The sequence below is a fragment of the Mastomys coucha genome, unplaced genomic scaffold (assembly GCF_008632895.1).
Source record: "Mastomys coucha isolate ucsf_1 unplaced genomic scaffold, UCSF_Mcou_1 pScaffold13, whole genome shotgun sequence".
Lineage (NCBI taxonomy): Eukaryota > Metazoa > Chordata > Mammalia > Rodentia > Muridae > Mastomys > Mastomys coucha.
Genome location: NW_022196895.1, coordinates 83614308 through 83622144, shown reverse-complemented (window position 1 = coordinate 83622144; position 7837 = coordinate 83614308). Strand labels below are relative to the sequence as shown.

The 7837-nt window shown below is 37.5% G+C and overlaps 1 pseudogene; it reads left to right on the top strand.

Moving 5' to 3' along the window:
* The first annotated feature begins 7261 nt into the window (after positions 1–7261).
* Positions 7262–7362, top strand: LOC116087915 (annotated as a pseudogene).
* The last annotated feature ends 475 nt before the right edge of the window (positions 7363–7837 follow it).

Sequence of the window (7837 nt, the reverse complement as noted above, 5' to 3'; positions counted from 1 at the left end):
TGTAGGAACATTGGTTCAGGACATTGGAATGGGTGAGCTGTTTCATTTTAAAGTTTATTTTTATTTTGTATAAACATTTGCCTTTATGTATACAGGTGCATTGTATGCATACATAGCCACCAGGAAGGAGAAAACTGTGTCTAATCCCCTCAATCAGAGTTAAGGACAGGACAGGTATGAGTTCTCTGTGGGAGCTGGTAAGTCAACTTGGGCCTTCTACAAGAACAGTGAATATTCTTAAACATTGAACAGTCTCTTTCTCCCCGAACTATTTTGTTGTTTTACCAGACCACAGAGCATGTAAAACTAAAGAAAACTAGACATCTAGGATTATCTCCAACCAAAAGGCTTTTAGGTGGTAAAGAAATTTAAAAAATCTGATAGACAGCCAATATGCTGGGAAAAAGCACTTACAAACTCTCTGTCAAAGGCTAAGCTAAGGCACTGAACAAAAGACCAAAAACTCAAAAGCAAAATCCAAGAGGCCTCAATAAAAATATGGATGATACTTAAATAGAAATCACTCAGATGATATGTGAATGGTTAGCATGTATAAGAAAAATTATCTAACTCCATTGATCATCAGAGAGATGGAACTCCAAATCACAAGCATTCACTTGTTTTACATCTGGACACTATTCTTTTTGTTTGTTTGTTTGTTGTTTCTATGTATATATTTCTTTTTTCCCCATTTTTTATTAGATATTTTCTTTATTTAAATTTCAAATGTTCTCCCCTTTCCTGGTTTCCCCTCTTGTTACCAAGCCAGCGGCAACAATAGGAAAGGGTTTTCTGGAATATGGAGTCAGGAGAAAATTGGCTAGCCATAATTATATCTTACCCACGTGGAAGGCACCTTAAAAATTAGACAACAGGAGATGTGATCACCCAGTCATCTTCCATTTAATAATAATCTCTCTGTTACAAGCCAACAGGTAGAATAGGTGAGGCAAAACCCCTCCCCCAAGTTCATCAGCATGCCGGCCCAATCAGCAGCTCCTTATACGGTCTCTGGAGGTGGGACTTCCGATGTAACTGGAACCAGGAGTGAGGTGTGGCAAATAGCAGGAGGTGGGCAGAGAGGTGTGGTTATGAGAGGCAGGCAGGGTCTGAAGAATCAGCCTTCAAGCCAGGCGGGTTACACCCTCTGAACACATCCTACCTGTTCCAACTCCCTCTGCTCACCAATCCAACCACTCCTGTTTCCTGGTTCTGGCATTCCCCTAAACTGGGGCATCCAGCCTTCACAGGATCAAGGACCTCTCCTCTCATTGATGACCAACAAGACCATCCTCTGCTACATATGCAGCTGGGGCCATGGGTCCCTCCATATGTACTCTTTGGTTGGTAGTTTAGTCTCCGAGAGCTCTGGGGGTTACTGGTTGGTTCATATTGCTGTTCTCCTTATGGGGCTGAAAACCCCTTCAGCTCCCCAAGTCCTTTCTCTAGCTCCTCCTTTGAGGACCCTGTGTTCAGTCTAATGGTTGGCTGAGAGCATCCATCTCTATATTTGTCAGGCACTGGCAGAGCCTCCCAGGAGACAGCTATTTCAGGCTTCTGTCAGCCAGCACTTATCAGCATCCACAATAATGTCTGGGTTTGGTGACTGTATATGAGATGGACCCCAGGTAGAGCAGTCTCTGGACAGTCTTTCCTTCAGTCTCTGTTCCATACCTTGTCTCTGTATCTCATTCCATGGGTATTTTATTCCTCCTTCAAAGAAGGACTGAAGTATTCACACTTTGGTCTTTCTTCCTCTTGAGCTTCATGTTGTCTAGTGAACTGAATCTTGGGTATTCTAAACTTCTGGGCTAATATCCACTTATCAGTGAGTGCATACCATTTGTATTCTTTTGTGATTGAGTTGCCTCACTCAGGATGATATTTTCTAGTTCCATCCATTCCTAGTTTCTAGGAATTTCATGAATTAATTGTTTTTAATAGCTGAGTAGTAATCCATTGTGTAAATGTACCACATTTTCTGTATCCATTCATCTGCTGAGGGAAGGGACATCTGGGTTTTTTCCAGCTTCTATGCTGCTATGAACATAGTGGAGCATGTATCCTTATTACATGTAGGAGCATCTTCTCGGTGTATACCTAGAAGTGGTGTTGCTTGGTCCTCAAGTAGTACTATGTCCAATTTTCTGAGGAACTGCCAAACTGATTTCTAGAGTGGTTATACCAGCTTGCAATCCCACCAGCATTATCTATTCTTAAACAAGTGCTAATGAGAATATTCGAAAGAGGGAAATCTTTTACATCATTTGTGGGAATGTAAATTAGTACAAACATTACAGAAAATAAATATGGAGTTCCTTCTAGTATTTGAAGAAACTTATCTAGGCGATGTCAACAATGAAATGAAGTAAATATATTGAAGATATTCTCGTTGTCATGTCTTTATTGAAGCAGTATTCACTAAAGATCAGAGTCAGAAAAAAACTATGTGCTCATCAATTGAATGGGCAAAGAAACTTAGGCCATATGCATAACAGAGAATTCATCTTCTGTTCAAAAGAATGGGATTCTGCCATTTATGAATATGGTTCAAACTTAAAACTTCATGCTACTTGACACATAAACTAGGCATAGTTTATGTACTTACTATGTATTTACTATGTACATAGTTAAAAGCATGTACTTACTAATGATGCCATTAACTGTGAACTTAATCTTGGTCCTTAGAAGTTGAAAATAGGATGGTGGTTACCAAAAAGCTGGAGAGAAAGAGAGACAAAGGAAGTAAATAAGAAAAGGCATTTTGATGTTTTCTTGTATATCACAGTGACTAGAGATTATGATAATGTATAGATAGTTTATAAACTAGAAGGACAGCAAACATCTGTGAATTGGAGGACAGCCTGGTATACAGTACATTAAACGGAGACACTTTTAAAACAAACAAATAGAACACCTATAGAAAAGAAGTTTGAAAATTTTCAGTACAAAAAGGTGATGATCATTTGAGGCCAAATATGTTTAACTATAAATATTATATGACGTGTACTCATAGACATACTATGTGCTGATTTTTAAATATAGACAAATTCAAAGTTATGTGCACTAAAAACTATTGGGAGAATGCTCTGCATTTTAAAGCCATCTGTTTCAAGTTTATGAGTGGTTAAATGCAAACATTACTCACATATAGATTTGTAGCCCATCAGACTCATTTGATGAACAGCTATTTTATTTGATATTTTATGAAGGTATCTATATTTGTTTATACTGATTATTGACTAACAAGGAGATTAATTTATCATTACTAATGCTGATTAATTCATGTATATGTTTATATTAGATGAACCTATGCCTAATTTTATGAAACAGTCAGTAGTTGTAATAATGACTTTATGGTAGTAATTGTTAAACATGCAGATAAGCTACTGATCAAGCCTGATGTGTATATGTTCTCTCAGAAAATGTTACAAACATATTCAGTTTTTAGTATAAAAAAGAGCAAAATTAAGAGCTACAATTAACTTCTTCCAGCAGACTCATACTTTAAGGAAATAGAAGAATAAATTAAATAGGTGACAAAAAGTCTGATGATAGACTGAACTTTAAAAATAAATATTCTCTTTTAATACATACAATCATGAATATTTAATTTCTGCAGGGTAATCAAGATATTGCTTAATTGCCCTTACCTCTAGTTAAATGAAGCCTCCCCATAGTAATGATTAAGAGTCTCATGGCAATCACCACTAGTTATTTGCGGATTAAGTGCTTCCTCTTGTATACAAACAAACTACATAGATGCCTTTCATCTGTAATGCTTAGAAAATACATTGACATTTGAGTTCATATTTATTACTAAGCTCAAATATTTTTTAATTTTTATCAATTTTATCTTTCAAAATTTGCATTTACACAGAGAAACTTATGAAACACTTAGCCTCATACATGTTGTGTTGTTTCAACTTTCATTTGAAGTCAGTTAAATTTACTAGTTTGGCTGAAATTATCTCTGATGGATCATTTAGAACAGAATAAAATATGACCATTAGAAGAAAGGTTAATATATTAGAACATTTTTCACAATATCTCTTTTTCTCATTTGCAGCATGATCAGCCACATATTTAGTATAATGCAATCAATCACTTCTCAGATTTTAACAATTGAATGAATGCCACTGCCAAGTTGAATAAAAGTTAAGTTCTAAGTTTCTGTGTAATCCTTTGGTAATGTGAACCCTGAGTCTTTTATGTACACAGAAAGCTTTTTAAAACTTAAGGGGTTCATTTTTTTTCAAGACTTGAATTTATTTTTTCTCATTTCTAATTAACTTAAACATTGTATTACACTGGCATTGTCCTTGAAAAATGTTAAAGAAACAAGGAACTTATTACTGATATAGACATAATTGAATTTACATGCTTTATGTTTTATGTTTAAATATAACACTATAAGCAATATACTAGCCTACTGCATAGAGGAGTTCTTTCACTGATAGACTTCTCTAACTTCTGACAGACCGACTTTCAAATATGATATATAATGGTGATAATATATTAGAGTGAAGCAACTAAAATACTTACATAGACTTCTTCTGGAAAGTGTAAGTTATTAATCCATCTCATGAGCTTGTTCTCAGTCCAGTGTTTGAGAACATTAAGCAAATTCTCCATTTTTTTGCACCTAAAACATTATCCATTAGTATAAGGGAATGATAATAATTATCATAGCTACCATATGTGGTGGCTCTAGCCATGAATTGATCAATACAAATATTTGTAATATTGTCAATCTCATTGGAACATTTCAAGAAATTTAAAATATTTGTTATTGACAGTAATTACAAAACTGATTACATGAGGAGATATCTTACCTCCCAAGAAGAGTGGTTCACTGAAATCCAGTCAACAAATAGAAACAACAAAAATAGGAATGCCTTTACAGTTTGATGATTGTCATACTTTTTAACCCAATGGGTAAGTGTTCTAAAAGGATAATACAAACCAGAATTTGCTAATATTGCATTCTTTTTTGTTAGATATTTTCTTTATTTACATTTCAAATGTTATCCCCTTTCATCATTTCCCCTCTGAAAACTCCCTATCCCCTCCCCCCTCCTCCTGCTCACCAACCCACCCACTCCCATTTCCTACATTCTTAAAGACAACCTACAATGATGAGGCCTCTTCTTGCCTTAAGTAACAAATTAAAAAAGAACCATGCAGGACCCTGTAGTGCCTCTTGCTCCTTGACCTGATCCTCTAAAAAGATGAGAATGAATATTTTTTGAAGCATCTCATTATTTATTCAACAACACAATTATATAGATTGTCCTCTGTCTCTGTCATTCTTGCTGTCTCTCTCTGACTCTCTTCTTTCCCTCAACACCATCATCTCTTTCTGCAGGCTTCTTCCTTCCCTTTTTTCTTTCCTTTTTTGTTTATTGGTTGTTTTATTTATTTACATTTCATTTATTTATATTACATTTATTTACATTTTATCCCCTTCCAGGTTTCCCCTCTGCAAACCTCCTATCCTCTTCCCCTCCCCCTGCTTTAAAGAGTGTGCTCACCCAATCACCCATCTACTTCTGCCTCACTGCCCTAGCATTCCCCTACACTGGGGTACTGAGCCTTCACAGAACCAAGGGCCCATTGATGTCCAACAAGGCCATCCTTATCTGCATACATATGCAGTTGGAGCCATGGGTCCCTCCCTGTGTACTCTTTGGTTGGTGGCTTAGTCCCTGGCAGCTCTGGGAGGTCTGGTTGGTTAATATTGTTCTTCCTGTGTTTTCTACATTTTTAAAAACCAGGTGTGACCCACAAGAATGTTCTCCTTAGGACTGCACATTTTGGTGTGTGCACTTTACATTCTGATTTCCCTTCTAGAATCCTGTGTTGGATCCTTTCAAACCTTTCTCTCTAAAAATGTTTTATGTGCTTAGCATTTGGGTTCAATTTTCAGCACCAGAAAGGATTTTTTTTTTTTGAGACAGGGTTTCTCTGTATAGTCCTGGCTGTCCTGGAACTCACTCTGTAGACCAGGCTGGCCTCAAACTCAGAAATACACCTGCCTCTGCCTCCCAAGTGCTGGGATTAAAGGCATGTGCCACCACTGCTGGCCTATTTAATTTTTAAATGTATTAAATGATACCTGTTTCTCTTAAACCTGTAATCATCTTGAATATGCTTCCTACACAATCTTATCTTTACTTCCATTATGTTACACTTTCTTTCAGTGGCTTGAGAATTTTTGACAATGTCATTATAGTATGCTTGGGAAATTTTAGTGACCTAATTTTTTACATTTTTATTTTTAATTTGTTAATTTGTAGGAGTACATATAAGATATTTGAATGATTTAATTTATTTTTGTTCTCTGAAACACAAAGCAGTAAAGAATTTGATTTTTAAATTCATATGGATATATGATAAAATATTCTAGGTATAAACTGATAATTATTAGAGTAAATGAAATTAAAAACTGATTTTATAATTTACCAGAGAAGTTTTACAAGATATTTGTTTTATTGACTGCAGAGAGAATCTCTTGTGCATTGTGTAGAAGTATCGCCTGTCAATAAAAACCTGATGGACTATTAGCAAAACGCAGAAAGTAATAGGTGGGAGTTTCAATAGAGAGACAGAAACTCTGGGAAAAAGTCAGAGGCTGGCAGATTTTCCCTAGACTGAGGAAAATAGTCACATCAAACTGAGGAGAGATAGCCAATCATGTGGCAGACCTATCCTATAGCTTAGGCATTTATTCATAAATAATTGCATCTCAGAGTTGTTATTTTGGAGATTGGACATGTGTAGAAAACCCTGAACCTACAATTAACTCATAGAGCCATGCCCTGAGAATTTTTGTAATTTTGGCTGCTGTGTTACATGTGTGTCATTAGGTGTTGGGCCCTATTTGGCCTTGGTTTGGGCCTTGAGGACAAACTTGAGCCTGGCTTGATTTTTACCTCCACTTGAGAAAGACTCAACACGGCCTAGATGAAATTGCCTCTGTCTAGCTACAACAGACGTCAAAAATTTTCATAGGCCCTGTGAAGTCACCCAATATCCCTCTATCATCTCACACCACCCCATACCCCTATACCCACCTCCTTGCTCTGTCTATATAAGCAAAATATTTGCTACATTAAGGCGAGTTCCTGCTTTGACAAGACTCCCAGGCCGGTGTGGTGTGGTTCTTCTCTGGTCACCGACACTCGCAATTCCTATCATCCCTGGAGAGAATCACCTGGAGAGACCCAGCCGTCTGGGATTCTCTCCTGGAGTTACCTGTCCTGCTGGCCAAGAGCTGACAAATGGGTTGCAGAGAGAAGAGAGGCTATGATTATCTGAACTCTGAACTATGGATATCTGAATGATTGGCAATCTGACATTCCATGAAAAGAAGCAAGCCTGAGACCACCACCAGTTGGGTACCAGGGAACTCAGACAGGGAGCTAGCTTGAGACAACCACCACTTATGAACAGGGCATCCCACTCATGAGACCACTTGTGAGATGACCCCAGATAAACTCCAGGTACTACTAAAAGGCACAAGTGGTAGAGAAATGGAAGAGAAAGAGTAACAGAAGGATGTGAATATACTGAAGAGAGTCAGAACAGGAGACTTGAGAGTAGTAAAGAACAGACTGATGTGAGTAGCTCATGATTTATCACCTGAGACCATGGTGGTATACTGGCCTGTGCTACCATTATGGGCCACGTCTGAGTTCATTGCCCTGGTAACAGTAGGAGTCTGTTACCACCAGGACATCCCTGGTGTGTGCTGCCAAGGGCATATTGATGTCTGAGGGCTGAGCAGAAGCAGCCCCACCTCTCACCTAGACATCTTAGGAAAGTTGGCCCTGGA